This window comes from Dasypus novemcinctus, chromosome 17 (assembly GCF_030445035.2).
Source record: "Dasypus novemcinctus isolate mDasNov1 chromosome 17, mDasNov1.1.hap2, whole genome shotgun sequence".
Lineage (NCBI taxonomy): Eukaryota > Metazoa > Chordata > Mammalia > Cingulata > Dasypodidae > Dasypus > Dasypus novemcinctus.
Window position 1 is genome coordinate 70283245 of NC_080689.1, and position 25806 is coordinate 70309050.

At 35.4% G+C, this 25806-nt stretch overlaps 1 protein-coding gene across 1 annotated transcript in view; it reads right to left on the bottom strand.

Moving 5' to 3' along the window:
• The window catches only part of LRRTM4 (leucine rich repeat transmembrane neuronal 4), a 769566-nt gene that overhangs the window by 41820 nt on the left and 701940 nt on the right, over nucleotides 1-25806 (bottom strand). The window lies entirely within an intron of this gene.

The following is a 25806-nucleotide window of genomic DNA, read 5'->3' on the forward strand; positions in this document are numbered from 1 at the left end:
AACGCTGTCCTCAATATCTGTGGAAAGAACCAGGTAGTTTTTCATAGAGTATTAGGATCAACATGGGAGGGGAGGAGTCAAGGCCCCAACACTTTCCTTTTGAGTTTCAGTGTTCTACAATCTCAATGGATAGAGATAATTCTGACCAAATTCCACTGTGGAAAAGAATACCAATAATGATAATTAAAATGACCACCCAACAATACACATATGCTCTCCTCATCCTCACTGGTAGTGGTAAAGCTTAAGGTATTATTGATAAGTTTGATTTACATGATTTATTCTTTAATTTTCAGATTTTACTAAATATTTTTGTCACATGGTGTGGCAGTTTGAGATTATTTTATGAATGCCCAGAAGAGGATTATGTTTGTGAACTAATCTATTCCTGTGAGTGTGTGATACCCTTTGATTGCATTAAATTCCTTTGAGGATCCTTAGATTAGATTACTTGATAAGATTGATTTAGGGTTTTGATTGGACTATGTCAGTGAGGCAGGAGCCAGCTTGGCTCTCTACCCTCTGGCTGGGTCTGATATAAACAGAGACATAGAAAGACACAGAGAAAAGCAGCCACCATTTTTGATCCCACGTGAGAGAGGACCAGGGGATCACTTAATCCCAAAGCCAAGAGATTGGGCCCATGGAGCAGCTCAAGAGGAGATGAGCCCTGCGATATACCTCGTAGCTTACAGTTAAATTCAGAAAGAAAGCTGATGTGCCCAGAAAACAGGATCAACGGTAGCTGACTTTGGTGAGAAAGAACCTCTTATGGTGCCTTGAACTGGACTTTTCATGGCCTTGGGAACTGTAAGCTTTTACCCTAAATAAGTCTCCTTTACAAAAGCCAACTGATTTCTGGTGCTTTGCATCAGCAGCCCTTTGGCAAACTAAAACACATGGAATAAATATCTACTATGTTTAAATACATATTATCTGAGTCCTTGAATGTTTTAGAATGTCTTTTGTCAACTTTATATAAGAAAACAACTTTTTTTGAGTAAAATTCCTTTCTTCAAAAGTCAGTGATTGTGGTCCTTTATCTTTTGTTTCTCACTGGTTGTGGCAGAGAAATTGAAGCCAACCCAATTTTTGCTCCATCGTAAGTAACCTTGCTCTTCTGAAGTGGGTCGAATTGTGCCCCCAAAGAAATGTTCAAGACCTAACACCCAGTACCTGTGAATGTAACCTTATTTGGATATAGGGTCTTTGCAGGAATAATTCATTTAAGGATCTTGAGATGAGATTATCCTGGATTTAGGATGATCCTGAGACCCAATGAATATTATCCTTAATAAGAAAAAGGAGAGGTAGATTTAAGCCATGTGAAGACTCATGTACAGACAAAGTCAGAAGTTGGAGTTATGTTGCTACGAGCCATGGAATGCCAAGCATTGGCACAGGTAGAAGAAGCTGGAGGCATGGATTGGATCTTCCTTCAAAGGCTTTAGAAGGAAATAACCTTGACAACATTTCCTTTTGAATTTCTGACCCCCACAACTGTGACAGGAACAATTTCTGTTGTTTTAAATCACCACATATGTTATTATTTGTTATGGCATCCCTAGAAATTTAATGCAGATTTGACATCAAAAGGGGTCATTTGAGAGCCATATATTACAGCTACAATAAACAAAACTGAGATATGGTACAGAATAAGGCAGACTAGAAGAATTCCAATCTGGAAACAAGTTTAAGTACACCTAAGAAGCTAGCACTCAATGAAGTTCATATTTCAGAGTGGGAAAGGGGTTTATTCATGAAAAGGCTTGGCACTCAGAGAAAAAGAAAAGTGGGATCTACTATAAACTACAAACCAAAAGATTTAATTTTAAACATCAGAAATTAGATAAATATGTGAAAAGCAATGTCATATCAAAAGAGAGTATAGTTGAACATTTGTGTTAACTTAAAGAGAGGTTTCCTAGTGGGACTCTAAAGGTAGAAATTAGCAAGAAAATAAAATTTGTAAAAAAATTTAAAATCTAAATTTCTGGGTGGTGATAAAATACTTTAACAATTCAAATGAAAAGAACAACCTGTCAAACTATCAACATATTTGTATTATTATGACATATAACAAAGTCACATCTTTAAAATGTAATTTTTAGAGGAACATTTTTCATTGCCATTTTTACAACAAAGACAACTTTTTTGTTTTTATTTTTTATGTTTTCAAACACTGTACATTCTCCTTTCCTATATTCTCCTTCCCTCAGTAACTGCTAATCTGCTTTTTACCTCTGAAAATCTCTTATAATTAATATAATGCAGTTTTTGTCATTGTGTCTTGCTTATTTCGCTGTTTTTGATGTTCCATGCATTTTGCAGCATATCTCATAACTTCATGTTTTCTTATGGACAGATACTTCCTTTGTGTGTATATTTTGTTTATCCATTCATTTGTTGAGGGACCCTTGATTGTTTTCAGCTTTTGGCTGTTGGGAATAATATTGCTAAAAACATTGGTCTGCAAATACCTGTTTGAGACCTTTTCTTTGGGTATATACCTAGAAGTGGAATTGCTGGATCATTTGGTATTTCTGTATTTAACTTGCTGAGATGCTGCCATATGGCTTGCTTTCCACAGGGGCTGCACTGTTTGTAATTTCCACCAGCAATACCCTAGAGTTCTAATTTCTCTGTATCCTTTCCAATACTTGTTATTTCTCTATGAATATTATTTTTCAATAACGGCCATTTTATGGATGTGAAGTAGAACTTAATTGTGGTTTTGAAATGCATTTCCCTAAAGGCTAATGATCTTGAACATCCTTTCATGTGTTTATTGGCTATTTGAATATCTCTTGGTGAAATGTCTATTCAAGTCCTTTGACCATTCTTTAAAAACTAGATTGTTTGTTTTTTTGCTGTTGCATTGTAAAAGTTCTCTCTGTAATCTGGATATGAAACCCTTATCCAATATATGCTTTGAAACAGTTTTCTACCATTTTTTTTTTAGGTTTCCTTTTCACTTTCTGGATAATTTCCTTCAATGCACTAAAGTATTTAATTTTGATAAAATTTGTTTCTTTTGCTTAAATCCATTGATGAATACAGGTCATGAAGATTTGCTCCAATGTTATATATAAAACTTTTATAGTTTTATCTTTTAATTTAGGTCCTTAATCCATTTTGAGTTGATTTTTGTATATGGTATGAGATAAGGATCTAAGTTCATTCTTCTGCATATAGATACCCAGTTTTCCCAACATCATTTGTTAAAAAGACTATTCATTTCCTACAGCATGTAATATGGCAACCTTGTGAAAAATCAATTAGCCACAGTTGTGTCTATTTCTGGGCTTTCAACTCCTTTCTATTGATCTATTTGTTTATCTTTGTGCCAGAAACACACTGTTTTGATTACCGTCATTTTGTGATACAATTTGAAATCATGAAGTGTGAGTCCTCCAAACTTGTCCTTTTTCAAAATTGTTGTGACTATTCAGGACCCTACAGTTCCATATGGATTCAAGGATACAGATATTTCTACTATCTGTAACTAAAAACTCATTCTATTTAGTTTAACGATTCTACTTCAAGGAATGGATCCAAAAGAAGTAATCAGTTTTGCTTTGAGAAGACTCAATGAAATATTTTTTATTAAAGGAACACCACATATTTGACAAGGACAAGTTAAATTAATAATAATATGCCACCATTTGTTTAAGCAAATATTTTTTAAAATTTAATGGAAGAATAAATGATTTTAAGTAAATCTACTCATAATATGTCACTGAATGACATATGAACACTGTAAAACCAGAATGCACTTTAAAAACTTTCAAACAGGGCTAAATATACATAAAACTATAAAATAAAATCTTAACCAGGGTGATCTTTTTGTATGCTGTAATCAAGGTTTTTCATTTATTTTGTTTTCAGATTTTCTCATATTTTTTTTCTAATTTATCTATAATGCTAATTTGTTACTTTTTCACAATAATAATAATTTTCATTACATGTATAATATGTATATTGTTTTAAAAAATGAATAAAGAAGTCCACAGAGAAGAGAAAAGAATCACTGGAAATCAATCAATTCACCATCACCAATTTGGATATTGACAAAAGTCCTGTTGACATTATTTTGGCATACTTTTTCAGTTTCCTGAAAAGTAAAAACCAATATTGGTTTACTTTATATTGATAAACATAAATGAATATTCTAAGTTGAATATCTCTGAGTTTGCCGATATGGGCCAATATTATGGATACTGCTTCCAAATTTCAAGAACTGATACAGTATAACTTTGGAGTATGCTATTATGTACCCCAATGATGTAAAATGTTGCATTGCCAGTCTACTTCCCAGCAACATATTAAGTTAGGAAAAGAAAAAACAATATGCATTACTGAGAATTTTCTGCTGGAAAAAGATTTTTTTCAAGTTCAACTCAGAAAATAGATGACAATCTGCTTAAAAGGGATGTTCTCTTCTACCCCTTTTCCATTTTAGCCTAGACAGTAAAGAATTCAAATTATATAATATCTCTGGCCTCTGTGCCAGCTGTGTTTTGTGTTTGTCAGCCACTTCTAGTGATTTTCAAACAGCTGGGCTTTCTCAAACATATTTTACGTCAATTATCTTCCTCCATGATCTTCGAAGCTTATTTCAAATGATTTTTTTTCTTGATTAAATACACATGTTTATAGTAAAAAAAATTTTGGAAAATAGAGAAAGAAATGAAGAAAATCAGAATCAGCTATAATAACACCATAAATAATGTTAACATCTTTTTTTTTGTTAGCCATTTTTATATACATGCAAACAAAATCATAATCCTGTTTTACATGCTGTTTTGTAATCTTTGCACCTCATAACATAGCGTTACAAGTTTCCACTTTTACTGACTACTCTGTTAAAATATGAACTTTAATGTTAGCATTATACTGCTAGCACCGCATCACCAGCTGCTCTGTTTGCTGTGCTCCCCAGGTTACTTATGCCAATTCCGTCCCCCACATTGGTCAGGTGTATAACCATGGGCTCTTCCACGATTCTTCTCTTGTACAAAATGCACCCAATCACCAACAAATCCTGGTAAAATTATCTACAGAAGTCCATAAGACACACTCCCCACCCTGCCACGGCTAAGCCCTTAGCCAGGCATTATTTCTTTCCTGATCTGCAACAGAAGTCTCCCTGCTTCCATGCTTGCTATTTCTACTATTAGTTAAATATGTCAGATCATGCACTTTGCTGCTTAGAACTTTCCAATGGTTTCCCAGGACACTGAAATAAGAACCCAAATATGTGTCTTGGCCTGCAAGATGCCGGAGAATTGGGCTGTGGTGCCTCTTTGACCTACTCTCCTCACCTCTTCTCTCTAACTCGATCACTTAGATCCATACACATTTGCTTCCATAATGATCCTCAAATGTGCCAAGCTTGCCTCTTCAGGTTTTTGCATGTTTTGTTCACTCTGATTGTAATACCATTCATCTGGTATCTTCGTGGCCCCTTCCTTACTTCCTATAGTTCATATGCAAACATCACAATTCCTGTTGTGACCACCCTGTGAAAAATAGCTCCCGTGACTTGCTACTCTACCTTCTGTTTTTATTTCTGTGTTCATTTATCCCAGCTGACACTGTTATATATTTATGTACTTGTTTTGTTTATTTCTAACTCCCACCAGATCATAGGCTGAATGAAGGACAACATCACATTTTGTCAATCACTGTATTCCTTGAAAATGAGTGACATGCAATAGTCACCCATAAATTGATCTAACCATTCTCCTTTAATTGGCCATTTATTTTTCTCCTATAAACAACACTTCTCATCCTTGGTTTATAACTAAAGAATACGTTTTAAGACATGAATTATATTATTTAAAGGATATGAACATTATGCAAAATCATCCTCAATACAAGGTCACCCTAATTTACCTACCCTTAATAATGTATGGGAATATATATTTTTCTATAATCCTATCAACAGCATTATTTTTTTTCTAATGTTTTCCATATTTGGAGCTAGTTTTCATATGTTAGTATTACTTACAATATTGTTTTGAGGTCATTTATGTAAAGAGCCTGCCACATAGTGAGTTATCAATATATGTCAGTGGTTTCATTTAAAAAGTCTTAAATGTACATAAATTGTATTCCAGATGTGTGAGGTTTTGAGTTGAAGTTTGATGGAAATCACCGTCCTTACATGGTTTCTATTGTGTGTTTTTTTGTTTTTTGATTTTTTAGTTTTTTTTTGATAAAATATTAAGGGCCCTTGTTCAATAGACTTTCAGGGTTATTGGCCTCTTAATGAAAATGGTGCTTTGAGATCTATGGACAAATCTTACGAAAACATACCGATTAGGTGTGAATGTGTTTTTTAAAGTAACTGAAATCCAAGAAGTTTAGTTCTGGCCATTACTCAGCCCTACAAATTCCCTCTTACTGTCCATAAATTCATTTTATTATTTTGAGAAATCCCTCATTATTCAATAGTGCATCTGATTACATTACAATCATTGATCAGCAATATTAACTGACTAGATCTACTGAAAACAAATCAGGAGCTATTTGGAGGTGACTCACTTGAAAGAAATATGGAAATGGAAGGTCGTTGTCTTATTTGGACAAATCTCCCCACTCCTGCCCTATCCCTCCCTTAGCCCTGCCCACAGCTACAGAGCTTGTCTCAGCCACAGACTTGTAATGTTCCTCAGTTAGAGTCATTTCTTTCTATTAAGGCTTTGTTCCAAAAAGCCGTTATTAAAATGCTTAAATGCAGAGTTCCTGGCACCTTGGAGTACTCAATAAATGTCGTTTTAAGAGTACGTGAATCATGTGACCCGAGAATGATAAACAGCACCCAGTAGCCCCCTCCTTGTGTATTTTATCCGATTTGATAGGTGTCACAAAGCGGCCCTATAGATGCCTAAAGGCCTGAGACAGATGAATGGACATTTTGAAGAGAAAAAGGTAGGAAAGAACACAGCAACACAGGCAGGGGCTCTTCAACGAGAAGGTGGCAAAAGGACTCTACCTGAAAGGAGGACAGCAGGCCCCCTGGGAGCTCTGAGGGAGGGCCAAGCCATCAACTCCTTTTTACCTTGTGAGACTACCCAAGGCCATCCATCTGAAGGGATAACGTCTTCATTTTCCAGCTCTCATTTTATTTATTGTTGCCGGCAGTGCATAGGTCTAGTAGGTAAACGTGTTTGTGCGGGAGGCCAGGGTCCTCGTGGGACAGCTGTGAACAGACCTGGATGAGCCGCGCACCCCCCCATCCTCTGCTGGCGTCACCTTGAACTTTTAAATCATCCTTAAACACAGGCTCCACCTTTTCATTTTCCTCCGGGCCCCACAAATTATATAGTCAGTTCCGAACACCAAGGAGGCCAACAATTAGAATTCAAATTCTCCAGAGTTGAAAGTCAGCCCTTATATGATTTGGAAGACAGGAAGTCATGGGGGATGCAGGGTGGGAAGAATGGAAAAAAACAGCATTTCTTTCTTCCTTGGTCACATTCATTGTCTTTATTATACAATAAGTTTATTCATTTACTTTTCCCCTGTTAATCTCCCATTTCTTTACTGCCATTATGCTAACAATGTTTCACAAGCCTTATATTCCAAACACTGGGCTTATTTTTTCCTGCAGCAATAAAATATTAAAAATAACATACTCCTTTTGATAAATGGAGTTATTTGAACTTCATAAAGCACAAGGAAAAAAATTTATAGTGTAACTGAATAATAAACACAGCTAGCAGATAGATGCCTTTGAGGTCTTGTTGGAGGAAAGAAACAATGTATGCTTCCTCCCATCTCATATATCTAATCCAATTTTCGGATCTAGGATCCATTCTAGTCACTTAAACACCACATAAACTTCTTTGACATTTAATTATAGTATGTATATGCTTGGTACTATAGAAGGACCAACAGAATGAAAACTTCATTGAGTGTTTTCCTGGCCGCCAACCAACGAATGCTCTGCTGGAAGCGACAGTGGTTAACAAATGCTGGTAGAAGCCAGAGCCCGGCAGTAAATTTTCCAGTCTTAAGAGACTGTTCAGAAGGCTTGAGAGTAGAGACTTCCTAAACTGTGGTTTAAATTGATCGGGAATATTTGTTAGGATTGAAATGAGATTTAATATGCTCAGCACAGCTTGACCAGAGTCTGTATTATGAAGGGACACTTAATTCAGCATAATTATTGCCTTTAGGTTATAGTTGGTCCTGGGGGGGGAGGGGAGGGAATACATATATATATTTAAAACTCTTAACTTTAGAATAATTTTAGATTTACCCCAAAATTGTGAAGGTACTAGAGAGCTCTGTATACTCTACCCTCTGTAGACCTATTGCTAACATCATGCATTAATTTTGCATCAGTGTTACATAATTACCTTTAATGAGCTAATGCTTTCCTTTGAAGGGTTTTGTTCCTAAGGAAGCATTCTAGCAATAAGGCAACTTTTTTTTTTAAGCTTAGGTTGAAGATAAGATAAAGATATAATTTGAATTGATGCCTCTGAATTTCTGTATTAAAATTGATTTTTCCAAGGTCAGATTTAGAGAGAGTTTGCATATTTTTCTGCTAAAAAAATAAAAATCCCTAGATCCATTATAGGAGGAATATGTCTATTATATTTCATCTAGAAAGGTGTTCACTGGAAATCACTCCACTGGGGAATTGTTTATAGGAACTATTTATCTTTACTTAAATCATCATCAGTGATATAATCTCACTTCTGTCAGACAAGGACAAGTCACAAGAATCAGAAGTTGTCTCAGCAACCCTAAGCTTGTTTGACTTTGACTTTTGTTAGAGAAATATGAATACCCGGGGTCTGTGGACAATTTTCTGACATGAAGTCCCCAAGAAAAGAAGTATGAACTTTTCAATTGTTACTTGATTCTTTATAATTTTTCGTATGTTTTCCATTTTTAGGTTTTTTTTTTAAATAGTGCAATTCATGCATTTTAGGCTCAAGCTGCTAATTCATGTGAGCAATAAAATAAATGATCTCAGGCAGCAAAGAAGATAATGTCAATTTTTGGTGCATTTCTTAACTTTTGAGTTTTGGATTGGGACTGTCAAAAAGTCTTACCACTGGGAGCAAATGTGGCGCAAGTGATTGAGCTTCCACCTCCCACGTGGAAGTCCCAGGTTCAGTTCCTGCTGCCTCCTGAAAAAACAAAACAAAACATCTCAGGGGAGCCAGTGTGGTCAGTGATTGAATGATGGTTTCCCACGTACAAGGTCCCAGATTCAATCCCTGGTCCCTGGTATCTCAAAAAAAAAAAAAAAAAGTCTTCTTACCGCTATAGGAGAAGGATGGAGAGTATAAGGAAAGGAAGAAGAATAAACTCTTAATTTTAGAATAATTTTAGATTTAAACAAAAATTGTGAAGGTAATAGAATCGCCGTAGACTCCACACTTAGTTGGCCCTTTTGTTAACATTTTACATTCTTATACGTTAGTATTATATTGTTACAATTAATGAACCAATGTTGGCACACCCTTATCAACTAAAGCCCAGTTGGATTTTTTTTTGTCTTTAACTAATATTCTTTTTGAGCTGCAGATTCCTGCATTATACTTAGTCATCATGTCTTGTTAGCCTCTTTTTTACTATGATAGTATATCAGTCCTTTTAATGACCTTGACAGTGTTGAGGCATTCTGGTCAAGTATTTTGTAGACTCCCCTACATTGGGATTTGTCTGACGTTTTTCTCATAATTACACTGGGGTTCTGGGTTGGGAGGAGAAAGGCTATAACCTGCCACTCTCTCCACATCTTATCAAGAGCACAAACTATCAACATGATTTATCACTGTTGATGTTGACTTTGATCACCTGTTTGAGGTAATGCTTGTCAAGTTATTTTTCCCCATTTCCATATTGTAATCTTGGAGGGAAGTTATTATGCACAGCCCACACTTTAGAAGTGAAGAGTTATGTTCTATCACCTTGAGGGCAGAATATTTACATAAATTATTTGGAATTCTGCACTGGAGATTTTTCCATTCCCTGCCATTTTTTTTTCACTTGTTCAGTCATTTATTTAGAGCAATATTGGCTCATCGATACTTATTTTACACTTTGAATTATAATCCAGTTTTAGGATATTTATTTTTTGGTCAAATTTTCCAGACTTGGCCATTGGGAGCTTTATCAGTTGGCTTTTTGTGCCCCTTTCACCCAGATGTTGATTTCTTTTTCAATAATTTAAGAATAATTTAAGAACTGGTCAAAGGTTAGGGAGAGCTTTTGGTGAAGAGGGCATGTCCCAAATTCTGCTCACTCCATGTAAGTATTGAAATGACCTCCAAGTTGTGAAGACCAAAGGAGGCATTACTTAAGCCAGTACCTTATTGTTTCATGTTAGTTTTTCCACAAATAATGCCAGTACTGAAAAAATCCTATACTGAGGAGGAGATGCTTGGCAGAAAACACACAACAAAAACAGCCACCATTTAAAGAAAAGAAAATACAAACTGGGAATATGCAGCCCTTAAAGTGTACCTTCTCTAAGCCCAAGGTTAGAAACCTCTGGCCTTGACATCACCAGGTGATTACTACTGCGTGAGTTAGTGGCAATTAGAATTGCAAAATGGGTCAAGTGTATCCTTGGAAATACCACCCTCCCTCTTCCCCTTTCCTGACTCCTTTTCTCCCATTTCAGCAGAAATCTCTTCACTGAGTGATTTGACCCCATTTGTCAGACTGCAAAGCATCTCATAAACCAAATCACAGAGCATGCAATGAATCACTTAATGTTTTGACATGTTGCTTAACACAGTTCCATTTGCAGGCATTTATGGCGAAACAATTAGATGCTAAACATGGGCATCTTGGAACCTCCACAGTCTGGAAGGGGAGACATACATAAATAGTAATGATTCAGCAGGATTACAATAGTGTTGTAGATACACCTCCTCAGAGTTTTCCTTTACCCAGTAGTATGTATGTTCTTTTTAAATAAGACTACAGAAAATAAATATTGATAATAATAATATGTCTTCCTTCATGCAACAACTGAAAACTAGAAAGCTGATCATAGATACTGTTTTACTTCCATGGATTACTTTAACCATTCCCACACACCCTCATACATAGAAATTCACCATTTTATCTCTAGCACTCAAGCTCTTGGCACAGAACCTGATAACACCATGTACAATATATGATCAATAAATATTTTTGATAGAACTTTGATCTGCTAGTTTTGCTTCCTGTAACTAATCCCATAGAAATATCTTATATGTGAAAAATTAAAAATGTTGAGCATTGACTCATTCTATTTGGCAATAGGGGCTCAAATTAGAAATAGAGTAAAGGCTTTGCTGACTCTGAGGTTTCACTGTTTTACTAAAGTTGACATAAGACCTAAGGTTGTGCAGAGTGGAGTTGGGGTGAGAATGCAGGAGATGGAGGAAATAACTAATATTTAGTAAATTATGAGGTTGCATTTAAAGTAATAGTACCTTGTTAAATCTTCACAAAAATCCTGTCTTACTTTTCAATGATAAGTCATTGGCTGAGAAAGGTTAAGGAATTTATCCAAGGTCACACACCTAGTAAATTTGTGGGATCACTTTCTGTCATTCCATTTTTAGTACTATAAGTTTCTGAGAGCAGTTAGAATTGCAGATAAAGAGTGAGGCTATGCCCACCACATATCTACTCAAGTCCCTGTAAATGCCTTGAAAAATCTCCTTTAGTATCATTTTAAAATGCAAAGTGCTTTAAAATGTGCTCAAATGCTCTTTGAACTGGAGATATTTTTAATAATCCCATCAAATTTGTTTTAATGAGTCTGGGCTACAGAGTTATATCGTCTTGCTTCAGATATGCCAGGTTTACACCTTTCATGTGAAAAGATTGCTTTTCCTCTCCAGGGAAGAACAGTTGTGACATTTCTCACAAAGCATATCATAATTCTTAAAACATAATCATGTTGGACATGACACTAAGGGGTTTCATGCTCTCTTTAACTCTGAATGAATGAAACCAGAGCAAGTTCTTTAAAAAGCTAATGAGGATACAGATGGCAATAGAAGCATGGAAGTTGTGGTTTGTAATTTTTGATCAAGGGAATAAAAAAAACTACTGTGCAATATTATTTGATATATATATGAATTATATATGTGTATATATATATATATATTTTACCCATGTTCACACATACATATGTAATAGCAATTTCCTAACTGAAAAACAAAGATTCAAAATAGACAAAGAGTAATTCTAAAATCCGCGAAAATCATCTTTCTCCACTCCCATGGCTTCTTGGCCATTGCACTACAATGGTCTCCCGCACTCCTCACTACAGGTAGCAAATGCTAATGTGGAAAGTTTTGGTTTTGGTTCCTGGGGCCTCCTAAAGAAGACAAACAAACAATGTGCAAAATCTGTGAGAAAATACAAGCAGAAAAGGAGTAAAAACAATGAGCAGACAATGCAAAAGAAATGCGTGAAACAACGAGTGAGGAAAACAACAAGTAAACAGATGAGGGAGCCATCTCACATGAGAGGAAGGACTGAAAAAAAAAGGATTGCAAAATTGAAAGAAGTGTAGTAACCAGCCTTCCCCTTTTCATTTGCTAACAAATAAAATGCCAACACTCTGTAAATTCCAGCTGTATAGATCCAATATAATTACTATTTAATGTTAATAGGAAGGCAGTTTGAACATGAAATTTCACCCACGTATCACTTATCCCACACAGGCAAACATACAGGAACATAACTATATAACTGTCCTCATGTTTTCTGAGAAAATATCAAAAACTGATGAATCTTATTAAATAACTAACTAAAATCATCACATAAACTGCCTCAGCTTGCAAGGCTAGAAGTCATGGCTTATAAAATACTAGTGAGCTATAAACCAGTAAAAATCTTGCTGTCTTAAGTAATTGTCGACATGTTATGAAACAAAGCAAATACCAGAATATCCTTGAAGTACAAATAATGCAATTAATAATCTGTGTCTAAACTCCCCTATTATTTTACCAAGAAATGGGTTTAGTTAAAATAAAATGATAAACTTAAATTAGACTTAATATATCACTCTAAAATTTGGGAATAATGTAAAGGTAAAAAAATAATAATGGTGCTTATTGTTATTTTATTCTATTTTAAGCACTCTGGTAATTACTTTATAAGTACAATCTCATTTAATCTTAAAAAGTCCTCTGAAATAGTTATTATTTTATTTATTATGCAGCTGATAAAATTAAACCATGTAAAATTTACATTAATTGACTGTAGCAATTTGATATTTATGAATTCCAAAAATAGATACTGAATTATGTTTGTAAACTGGCCTGTACCTGAGTGTGATTAAATTATTATTAGGGCTTTGATTGGGCCATAACAGTAGGGCATTGAGTCCCCACCAAAGGGTGGGGTCTCACAGATAAAAGACATGGCAGAAAACAGAGTTGGGATTTTTGAGCTGGAGCCTAGGAAGTAAGCACACAGAGGAGCAGAGCAGCTGAATCTGTAGAGAATCGAGTCCTGGGGAGAGAAAAAGAGCTGGTTGCCTGATAGTCTACAGCTGGCCTTGCAGAGAAAACAGAGGAGTTGAGCCTGGAGAGAAATGAGGCCCATGAAGAGAACAGCCCAGGAAGCCTGAACCCAGGCAAACATCTCCGGCCACCTTGCTCCAAGATGTGGCAATAGACTTTGGTGAGAGAAGTAACACTTTATGGCCTGGTAACAGCTCTACCCCAAATAAATACCCTTTATAAAAATCAACCTATTTCTGGCAGTTTGCATAAGCACCCCTTGGGCTGTCTCAAGGTCATAAAAATAGTTTGCATACTTCCCAAATCAAAAGACAGAGCTAGTAAAGAAAATGTGTTCAGTATAGCAACACATAGCAAAAGAAACTAGCAAAGAACAAAGAAATACTATATAAAGACTGTCCAATTAGGTCTGAAAAACAAACCAACAAATAAACCATATCTTAATATATGCTATTGTGCACATGACACATTTAAAACATTAATAGATTTCACTTCTTAATATTTTTTAAAAAATCTATATATCAGGAAGACCATAGATAAAATTGGAAATAAAAAACTGGAAATTAAAAGAAAACTTTATAACACACATCAGTATTGCTTTCAGTCTTTCTACACTCTTCTTAAAATTGTGATTAATCAACTGGATTTTTACTCTCAGCCTATCACTATGATTAAGCCTCCAATTGAGAAAATAGATAATATTAGGTGAAACCGCCTCAAATTCTAGGCTTCCTATCTAAAATTCTAATTTTACCTTCACCTATCTTCCTTTGCCTCCTCCAATTTCAATGAACTTTCTACAATAGGCCAATCCATACAATTTTGCTTTTTCAGCTATTCTGACTAATTGGTAGTTTTACCCACTCTGTGATTTGAATCTTCAACCTCTGCACTCCTCCACACACTGCTGTGTCTTACTAGTGCTCCTTGTTGCAACAATTCAAACAGAACTTTCTAGAGCCAACATTCCCTTCAAGATATCAACATCATTGTTCTCTTATTAGTCAAATTTTTTCAATAACAAAACAAAACAAAATAAATGCACACGCTTTGTTTTCTCAATTCCCACGATCTTTAAGTCAGGCTTTACTCGTGTCAAAATATTCAAATTATTTAATAATTTAATTGTTATTAAATGCAGTGAATACTTTTAAGTCCTCATTTTGCACAGCCTTTCACCCTTGGTTGGAAATTCCACCTTCTCTACCTGACCTCTTAATCTTGACTTTCTTCCTCCTTTACATACTGTCTCCAAACTCTCCATTGCATCCATTTAGAAAAGACAAAACTAAAGGCAAAGAGACCAGCTCAATTAGAGCCTGAACTAAAGCAAGGCAATGGGGTTGCAGAAGAATGGAGTGTTTAGAAAGTGTTTCAGGGGCCCTGGGTGTGAGAATGAAGGAAAAACAGGAATTCAGGATACATCACAGCCTTCCTTAACCTGTAGGACCTGGTATCACTAACAAGATCAAGGTAACCAGAGGAAAATTGTGGTAAAAATAGTGGCTTTACTTTTAGATATGCTAATTGTGGAGGAGCAAAAGAGATAGTGTTACCCAGCTATGTTTGATTGTTTTCAGATTTCTTTGCCTAGAGAGAATTACTTCTAACTCATCATTAAGTGGCTTACAAAATCAAGGTATTGAAAATCTTTCTCTATAAATAATAGAAAAAGGAAGCTTAGGCATCAGGTTCGTGATACTGATAATAGGCATTTATAATTTCACAGTCTATAAAACAATATATTTGAATGCTGCTGTTGTACTAAGAAAATCTAAAATCATTGAGGTAAAAGGAGCTTGGAAGCTGCTGCAGCATCTGCGTTTTCCATTTCATCAATTGTCTGGAGGTTGTAAATTAGGGCAAACTGGTAGGACATTTCAAAATGCATCTGACATTTATTTTTGCATTAAAAATAAAGCGATATATTTTGATGTAAATTCACAGGTATTGTCAGCATACTGAGCAGGGGTCTACATCTTACTGACACTATGAATATAAAGAATATTGGTAGATGTTGATTCCCTGGTCCTTTGAGTCATGTGAGACCAGGCTAAGAGAAATGAAAGGCTCCTCCAAGAAAATGGGGCACATAATTGGAGCACACATTTAAGAAATATGTGTTAATTGAGAGGCAGCTAGAGGATAATCTAGGGACTGCACAACACAGTGATTTTGGTGGTGGAGGGAGATTGTGGTTGGTAATTTAAGTCCTAGAATGTTCCTCTAAGATGAGGTGTTAAGAATATGGTGATACATGGGAAAAGTGGAATTGGCATAACTTGTGGAATATATTTAATAGTAGTATTGTAATATTTTTGCAGCAAAGGCAAAGAAGGTACCATATCAATGCTAAAGGTCAAAAAAAGAATAAAGGATTTAGTTTTAAGAGATATATGATCAAACATTGTTTTTTTCATTTTCTTCATTATCAAGGACACCTTGATTATGTCATTTAACCAATCCATGCTCATTTCTTTATCTTTCAGAAGAGTGAAGAAACAAACAAGTTTGTTTTTAGGATTAAATAAGATAAATGTGCCTAGACAGGATTTTTTAAAGCAAAGCTTCCATAATTTGGTAAACTGCCTTTTTTTCTGTTATTTTACTTTTTGAAGTTGAAATAAAGTTTGCTAATTTTAAAAAAAAGATGCCTGTGCTTTGTGTAAATGTACCTGACAATCTAGATTTAATAACTTGAGAAAATAATTAAAAAGGAGTAGGATAATTCATATAGCTGGCCCCCTCCTCTATAGGTGAAATTAAATTAAAATGCAGGAGCAATCGAATGCTCACCTGGGTCTCACATAAAACTAAGGCCAAATGTCTAGTTCCCTGCCTTCCTTGGTTCTAATATAATGCCTATATATATATATACTTTTTTTTTTCTTACAGAGAAAAGCCTGTATCATTTCAGAAACGCTGCAGAAAATTTAAAGACATTCTTTAGAGAACTGGATTGAAAGAAGACCCCAGAGACCAAGGGCATTTTAATGGAGATCAGGAATCAGAGCAAAATAAAACAAAGAATATTGACACTGCTTCATCGTCTCTTCACGCATCCTTCCTTTGAGTCCTCTGGCCCACTGGTATTAGCAACTTTTGAAAAGAGTCCCCGAGGAGAGATTGCCCTGTCACAGTCAGCAAGTGCCCATCCCAGCAGTGAGAGTGGGTGGATGGGGTTTCTCTCTGAAATGACAAGTTTCTTACCTGATTCAAGTGGACCATAAAGAAAACACGACAATGCTACCATAAAGGAGGACGAGAAGAAGTTTTACTGGTGAATTCTTGTTCCAGGGACTGCAAAGTGCGGGTGAGGCAGGGGGCTCTCTCCCCATTTTCCTATGTCCCTGGGGCCATCCTCAGAGCATAGTGTAATGCCCAGTGTGTGTTGTAATGGTGAGTCTAATGATTTCTTTTGAGGGAATTCCAAGAAATTTAATCTATCCTGATTTTGGAAAATAGTAGAAATGAATAAACTAATAATTAAAGAATTAGAAAACATAAAGCAAGGGAAATTTGGCAGGAGAAAGTATTCAGTAAATTTTGACAGTGAAAAAATATGATATTCTAGAACCAAAGAAAGATCATTTGTATGGAAAAAATTTAATCTGGGATATTGATGCCTGCTTTTTTTTTAACTGCATCTGCTTTGAGCTTTCAAAAACAAATGCAGGAAAATTAGAAAATAGAGCTGAAAACAAGAGGCTAAGATGTAAACCTGATGGTGACAATGACTGACGAAGAAAGAGGCAGAAATAAAAATGGAGCTATATAATATAATGAAGAGATGTCAATAAACATACAGTAGACATACAGATGTCAATAAAAATACAGTAGAATTAAAAATGGCATTAGGATAGTGAAAGAGAAATTAACATGGCAGAACATTAAATTGCTTATTTATTAGCTATTAAGAAGAGGAAAGGGGGATACAAATAGAAAAAAAAATTGTTTCCTTAAAAGAAGCTGGTAAAATTACAGAGAATCATGAGATCAATAGTAGGAAATAGGCAGAGATAAGCAACAAACACTTTACTCAGATGAAGAAAACCTTGAACCTTCAGAGACAAAGGACTCATATTCCAGCAGGTTAAAACCAACATGCAGAGAAATGAAACATCACTAACCATATTAGAGTTAGTGAGGCAAATTACTACCCCAGTAAACAAGAGTTCTTAATCTTAATCCACACTGCGGGGGTTGTGAACCCATCTTAAATAGGGTCTCTTACAGACTTTATCTTTAGTTAGGTGTGACCCAACCATATAAAGATGGGTCTTAATTCAGACAACTGGGGCCTTTTAATAAGAAGGCAACAAGGAGAAGCCAAAAGTCAGCAGGAACCCAAAAGAGAACCTGAAGAAAAGGAGAGCGCAAGGTGTATGGCTAGAAGCAGAGATACAGCCAAGCAGTCGCAAGGTCTCTTCACAGCTAGTACCAAAACGCTAGTCTCCAGGGAGGAAGCAAGCATTTTGCAGATATCTTCATGTTGGACTTCGAGGCTCAAAACTACCAGCCTGTATTAAACCCCATTGTCAAAACCAAAACCATTATGCGTAATTTGTCACAGCAGCTGGGCAAATTAAGGCACTTAATAAGTTTAGAAAATCAAGGAAGAAATTATTTCTTTACAGAAAACATGAACAAATAACTCTAAAGGGTTACTGCAGCTATTAAGTGGTGAAAGGAGGATGTGTCCCTTGCTCTGAGTGGTTTCAGAGGTTAAGTTTTCGCCAGAACATACCTGCACGTTGGGCTAAAGGAGATTTGAAATAACATGTTCAGTACCATGAATTCTATATTCTGATGAGATTTCACTCATGCAAATAGTAAGATTCTTACTTATCCATGAGCAATGATTTTGTTATAGTAGCCCTGCCAAACTAAGACAACACTCAAAACCTTGCTAAAATATGGCAGAATTAACATAGTTTTAAAAAAACAACATTTTCAAATATTAAATGGACTCAAAAGCTTCAGGTTAAACTTACATTATTGCGAAGGCAGAGAAGCAGAAATGAGACAAAATAAAAGTATTAATTTGATTACATTGTAAAGAATGGAAAGATTATATAGCAAACATTTTGTGTACAATTGCAGATTCTTTCTTATTAGTACAAATAATAAAAGAAACAATAAAGATTTACCTTTTATTCTGATATTATTGAAATAATTCTTATAAATGAATTTGTATGAAAAATAAATGGCTATAAATATATGATCAACTAGAAATCCTCAAAATATACAAGGCAAAATTTTGCTGTTCATTATTAACATAATGCACACTAATACAGTGAGCTGTTGCATGTAAGTAAGCAATGTTGGATTTTTATCAATGAGGAGAGATTATCAATGAGGAGTCATTAATGGTTGAAGGACATAAGCTATCAATAAAATATACAATTAGATCTCTACATCATACCCTCTATCAAAATAAGTTCCAAAAGGATCACAGCATTTAAATGAAATGAAATAAAATAATTAACAAACCAAAGGGAAATATTAGTAAGCATCATTCTGTTCATTGGGATTTGTAGTCAGAGATTTCAGAAATATAATAATAAGCAAAATAAAAGCATAAACAATGAAGATTAATTGATTTGATTATATAAAAATCAAATGTTTCTATATCAAAACCATCAAAATAAAGAGCAGAAAGAATAATGAAGAATGTTTACAATATATATATTAGAACAATGTTGAACTTATATAAAATAACAAATACAAAAATAAACAAAAGCACATGAATATGCATGTTTTACTTCCTATTTATAATACATGATACATTTCGGGTTGCTTTAATAAATGGGATATAAACTGTTCAACTTTCATTCCACTTACCCTATACACAAAGTACTGAATTCAATGAAGAGAAAAGTTGTGCTTCAATGGAAAACTGTGCATTCTCTAGAGAATTCCCTGCAGGTTATCTTCTTCTCATTTTTCATTGATATATTGTTCAACTCTGGGCATAGTAGGTGACTGATAATAATGCAAAAATAATCCTTATCTATTGGCATGTAAATTCTGTTCTGTCTAGGAAAGCTTAAACGGACCCTTTCCAACAACTTCCCTGTGGAAAACTAGTTTTGCCTCTGTTTGCACAATCTTTCAATATTTCTGATTTTAAATGTGTCAGTTCTTTGCATTTTCTTTGAGCAGTTATAACATTTACATGGATCCCTCATTAATTAATGAGTAGATTGAATGATTGAATTTTTTAGCATGTATTCATTTTATATCTGCCCAATTGTCATGTATTCATTTTTCAAATTATTTTTAACAATACATTTCTTTCAGAAAATAAATATTTTCTTTCCATTTATATCAATGATCACATATAAATATGTGATTTTTTTTATGTAAAATAAGAACTGCTTTTACAGTAATAACATTATGAGCCATCTATGTGCTCTGCAACAGACTCACCTTTGACCCAAGTATACCAACAGATTGAATATGAAAGGCTGGGAAAAGTTATTCCAGGTATGCAGTAGCCAAAAAAAAAAAAAAAAAAAGCTGGAGTGGCTATACTTATATCACATGAAATAGACTTTATAAGCAAAACTGTTATAAAGGAGAGATGTTATATATTAATAAAAGTGAAAATTCACCTGGAAGAGGTACAATCATAAATGTATATGCACCTAAACAGGTTGCTCCAAGTTACATGAGGCAAACACAGGCAAAACTGAAGGGAGAAATAGATATAATATAATAGCTGGAGACTTCAATACACCATTCTCAGCATTGGATCTGGCAGAGGCTCAGTAAAGAAATAGAGAGTTTGAATAAAATATTTTAAATGGACTAACACTAATAGCATATATGGAACAATGCACCCCAAAATAGCAGGATATACATTCTTCTCAAGTTCTTATGGCTCTTTCTCCAGGATAGACCATATTGTGCTTCACAAAGCAGATCTCAATAAGTTCAACAAAATGAAATTGTACAAGGAAATTTCTCTGATCATAATGGAATAAAGTTGGAAATCAGCAAGAGGTAGAAAAGGGGAAAATTAAAAAATATGTGGAGATTAAACAACATGTTCTTAATCAGTGGGTCAAAGTCAGGGACAAGACAAGGATGCCCACTATCACCACTGTTGTTCAGTATAGTGCTAGAGGTTGTAACTAGAGCAGTTAGGCAAGAAAAAGAAATAAAAAACACCCAACTTGGAAAGGAAGGAGTAAAATTTCACTATTCTCAGATGATATAATCCTTTACCTAGAAAGTCCCCAAAAATCTACAAGATTTTTGCTGCAAGAGCTAATGAACAATTTTAGTAGAGTGTTAGGATACAAGATCAATATGGAAAAACCAGTGGTGTTTCTATACATTAGTAATGTGCAATATGAGGAGGAAGTCAGGAAAAAAATCCCATTCACATTAGTGATTGAAACAATCAAATATTTAGGAATAAACTTAACTAAGGACCTAATGCACTTGAAGTGAGAAAATTACAGTGATTGTTAAAGGAAATAAAAAAGACCTAAATAATTGGAAGAACATTCCGTGCTCATGAATTGGAAGACTAAATATCATTAAGATGTCAATTCTACCCAAATTGACATACAGATTCAATGTCATCCCAATAAAAAATAATCCCAGCATTTTTTAAACAGATGGAAAACACAATTACCAACTGATTTTTGACAAGCCCGTCAAACCCATCCAGCTGGGTAAGGACAGTCTCTTCAACAAATGGTACTTAGGAAACTGGATATCCATAGCCAAAAAAGAGAGAGGATCCTTACCTCACACTTCATACAAAAATTAACACCAAATGGATCAAAGACCTAAATATAAAAGCTGGAACCATAAAGCTCCTAGAATAAAATGTAGAAAACATCTTTAAGACCTAGTAGTAAGTGATCAGTTCTTAAAAATCATACTGAAATCACAAGCAATGAAAGAAAGCATGGATGAACTGGACCTCCTCAAACTTTGACACTTTTGAGATTTGAAGGATTTTGTCAAGAAGGTGAAAAGACAGCTCACTCAATGGGCAAAAATATTTGGAAACCACATATTCAATAAGGGTTGATTTCCATTCTATATAAAGAGATCATACAACTCAACAATAAAAGAGTAAGCAATCCAATTAAAAATGGGTAAAAAGACAGGCATTTTTTTTCAAAAAGAGAAAATAAAAATGGTCAAAAAGCACATGAAAAAATGTTCAATATCACTTGCTATTAGGGAAATGCAAATCGAAACATCATGAGATATCATCTCATACCTCATAGAATGGCCATTGTTAAAAAAGCAGAAAACAGTAAGTGCTGGAAAAGATGTGGAGAAATAGGAACACTCATTCACTGTTGGAGGGAATGTAAAATGGTGCAGCCTCTGTGGAAGACAATTTGGCAATTCCTCAGGAAGCTAAATATAGAACTTCCATATGATCCAGTAATTCCTCCACTAGGAATATATTCAGAAAAAACTCAAATCTGTGTCATAAACATTTGCACACCAATGTCCATAGTGGCGTTATTCACAATTGCAGAAAGATGAAAACAACCCAAGAGTCCATCAACCAATGAATGGATAAACAAACTGAGGTAAATACATAAGAAAGAATACTATGCTATAGTAAGAAGAAATAAAATTGGTACACATATGGCACCATGGATGTATCTTGAAGACATTATGCTAAGTGAAATAAGCCAGACAGAAAAGGACAAATTTGCTTGCTCTCACTAATATGAGCTAAATACAAAAAATTAATGCAGGGTGAAACTTAGAGTATAGGTTATTAGGAGATAAGAGGAGGACTCCACAAGAGTAGTGATGCTTAATATATGTAGACATTTCTAATTAACTTGACTGTAAAAGTGTGGAAATGGATAGAGTTGATGGTAACACATTATAGTGAGTAGCAGCTAGTTTATAAGTGGGATTGGGACTGAAAAGGATAGTTTAGGAAAGTAAATGTCAATTGAAAGAAAGCTATAGAATAATCTAGGGACTAAAAACACAATGAACCCAGAGATGGATGAGAACTGTGTTTGATAGTATAAATGCAAGAACGTCCTTCTGTAACTAGAACAGATACAGGTCACTATTGCAGGGTGGTGGGAATGTAGAGAAGCATGGGAAAAATACAATTAATCCAACATAGTAAACAGCAATAATGTAAAATTCTGCATCAATGTCAAAAAAGTACTGTGTTAATGATAGGGGGATATGAAAAAAATATGCCAAATATACACTATGGACTATAGTTAATTACAACAATTTAGTTAATGATATTATCTCACAACCTTTAACAGATTTTCCACAGTGGTGTGGTGTATTGGTGAAGGGTTGTTGTAAGGGAATTCTACACATGTGCATGATTGTTTTATAAGTTCACAGCTTCTGTAATAAAAAAATATATTAAATTTAAAATGTCATCTATATTTTACCCATTTTGATCTTTGGGGTTTATATGCCATGTTTTATTTTCACCACTCTTTTGATACTTTTAGTTACTTTTACTGACATAATCTTCATTTTTTGACTCCCTTCCAAGTTTCTCTCTCCTGTCTTTTCTTTTTCAGACTGTAGCACTTCCTTTAGAATGTCCTGCAAAGCCATTCTCTTGTTTACAAGCCCTCTCAGTTTCTGTTTATCTCTGAATATTCTAAACTTGCCCTAATTTTTAAAGACAATCTTGCCAGTTATAAGATTCTTGGCTGGTAGTTTTACTCTTGCAGTATCTTAAATATGTCATACCATTGCCTTCTTGCCTCTCAGGTTTCTGATAAGAAATCAGCATTTAATCTTATTGTATGTTATACATTGCTTGTCTTTTGCTACTCTCAGAATTCTATCTTTGTCTTTGGCCTTCTGATTAGTATGTTTCTCAGAGTAGGTCTATTCAGATTTATTCAGATGGAAGTGTGTTGTGCTTCTTGAACACAGATATATATATCTTTCAAAAAGGTTGGGAAATTTTCTACCATTATTTCTTCAAATATTTCTTCTGCTCCTTTTCCCTTATCTTCTTCTTCTGGAATATCCATGACACATATGTTTTCACATCTCTTGCTGTCATTTATTATCTTGAAACCCTGTTCAACTTTTTTGCATTCTTTTCTTCATCTGTTTTTTTTTTTTTGCATGCTCACTTTCAGAAACCATGACTTCAAGCTCACTGATCCTTTCTTCTTCTGCCTCAAATCTGCTATTATATGCCTCCAGTGTATTTTTAATTTCATTTATTGTAACTTTCACTCCTATAAGATCTACTATTTTTCTATGTTTGCTTTCAAATTCTTTTTCATGGTCACCCAGTGTTTGCTTAATATCCTTAATCTTTTTAGCCATCTCAAATTTGTTAAGGAGATTTATTTGAACATCTATGATTAGTTGTTTCAACTCTTTTTATGTCATCTGGAGGCTTATTTTGTCTCTTTGACTGGACAATATTTTCCTGTTTCTTGGAATAGATTGTAAGTTTCTGTTGGTATCTGGGCATCTGACTTACTAGATGTATTTATTCTGAGTGCAGTTTTTCTCTTTAGTTTAGGGTTTTCTTGCCCTTTCTCCCTTGCTGTTTGTGTAGTAGGAGCTGAGGATGCAGTTGCTGCTGTAAGCTATGGAGGCTGAAGCTGCCCATGTTGCTTGGTGAAGCTTTCCCCACCATTCTCCTCTGTCATGGGTAGGGACAGAGTTTAAGCCATGTGTAATAACCCAAGTCATTCAGGCCCAGACCATCTGTAGTTGCCTGGAGAGATTAATGTAGCTTCAAGACCCTTCCTACCTTGCCTGGGGTGGGAATGGAGCTGTAGGTATGGGCAACAATCTATTCTGTGCAAGTCCAAGATGACCACAATTACTGAGGTAGATGATGTAGCACTAGCCCCTCTCTTCACTTGCCAGGGTATGATATAGACCCTCTTGATTGCCCAACAACCTAATCTTTGTGGGCCAAATGAGCCTACAGTTCCCTGAGAGACTGAAGGAGTACTGTCCCTTCTGTCTTTTAGGGGGTGAGGATTGAACAAGAGGCACCCAACAGTTCAGTCTTTATAGGTTAAAAGTACCTGCTATAGCTCAGAAAGGCTGAGGACACACCAACCCCCTCTTATCTTACTGGGGAGATGAATCTATAGGTGCTCAACAGTTCAGTTAGTGCAGGTCAAAAGTGTCTCGCACTGCCTGGAAAGGCTGAGAATCAACTTATCGCCTCCTATACTACTTGGGGTGGAGCTACCATTGTCTGACTTTTCAGTCTGTGTAGGCCAAAGCACCTGCAGTTACCCAGAGAGGCTTAAGAAACACTGTCCCCCTCTTATCCTATGAAGGGTGGAAGGAGCCATAGGTACCTAACAGTTGAGTTACCGCAGGCCAAAAATGCCTGCAGTTGTCCTGAGAGGTTGAGGAAATACCAGTCTCCTCTTATCCTACTGGGGGAGCAGGAATGGAGCTACAGGTATCCAAGTATCCAGTTTGTTCACATTGAAAGCATCTGTGGTTGCCTAAAGAGGGTGAAGAAACATAAACCCCTTATCATTCTATAGGGGTAGAGGGGGGAGATGGAATTGAAGATGCTCAACAAACCAGTTTGTGCAGACCAGAAGTACCTGCAGTTGCCTAGAGAGGCCAATGAAACACCCTCCTCTTCATAAGAATCACAAGAATGTTTATAAAGGGAAGCAGGAGATCAGGGAAGAGAGAAGATGCTTCTATACTGTTGGTTTTGAGGACGGAAGGAAGAGGCCATGAGCTAAGTAATATAGGTGACCTCTAGAAGCTGGAAAAGGCAAGAAAACAAATTCTTTCCTGGAGCTTCCAGAAGAAACCAGCACCTCTAGAAGCTGGAAAAGGCAAGAAAACAGATTCTTTCCTGGAGCTTCCAGAAGAAACCAGCACTATATACACATTGGCTTCAATGCAGTGAAACTGATTTCAACTTCTGGCTTCCATAAGGGTGAGGTAATAAAGTCAGGTTGTTTTAAGGTTCCACATTTGTGGTGACTTGTTAAAGAATCAGTAGAAGACTAATAAAATGTTAGGTAATTTAGAAAACTTTCAACCAGTATAAGACATTTAAGGCAAGGAGAGCGGTTAAAGGGCTATTAAAACAGCTCTAACTGGAGATGATGGCTGGTTGAACCATTCTGACATGGAGTGATAGAACTGAGCAAGTAAGTGTGGAAATACAGGGAAATGATTTGATTCAGTAAATATTTTGAAGATAGAGTGAATTTATATACTAATGGGTTGGATACGGTAGAGAGAGAAAGGAATTACAGTTGACTTAAAGGAATTTCCATTGAGAAATTGTGGGGAGGGGGGAGAATGG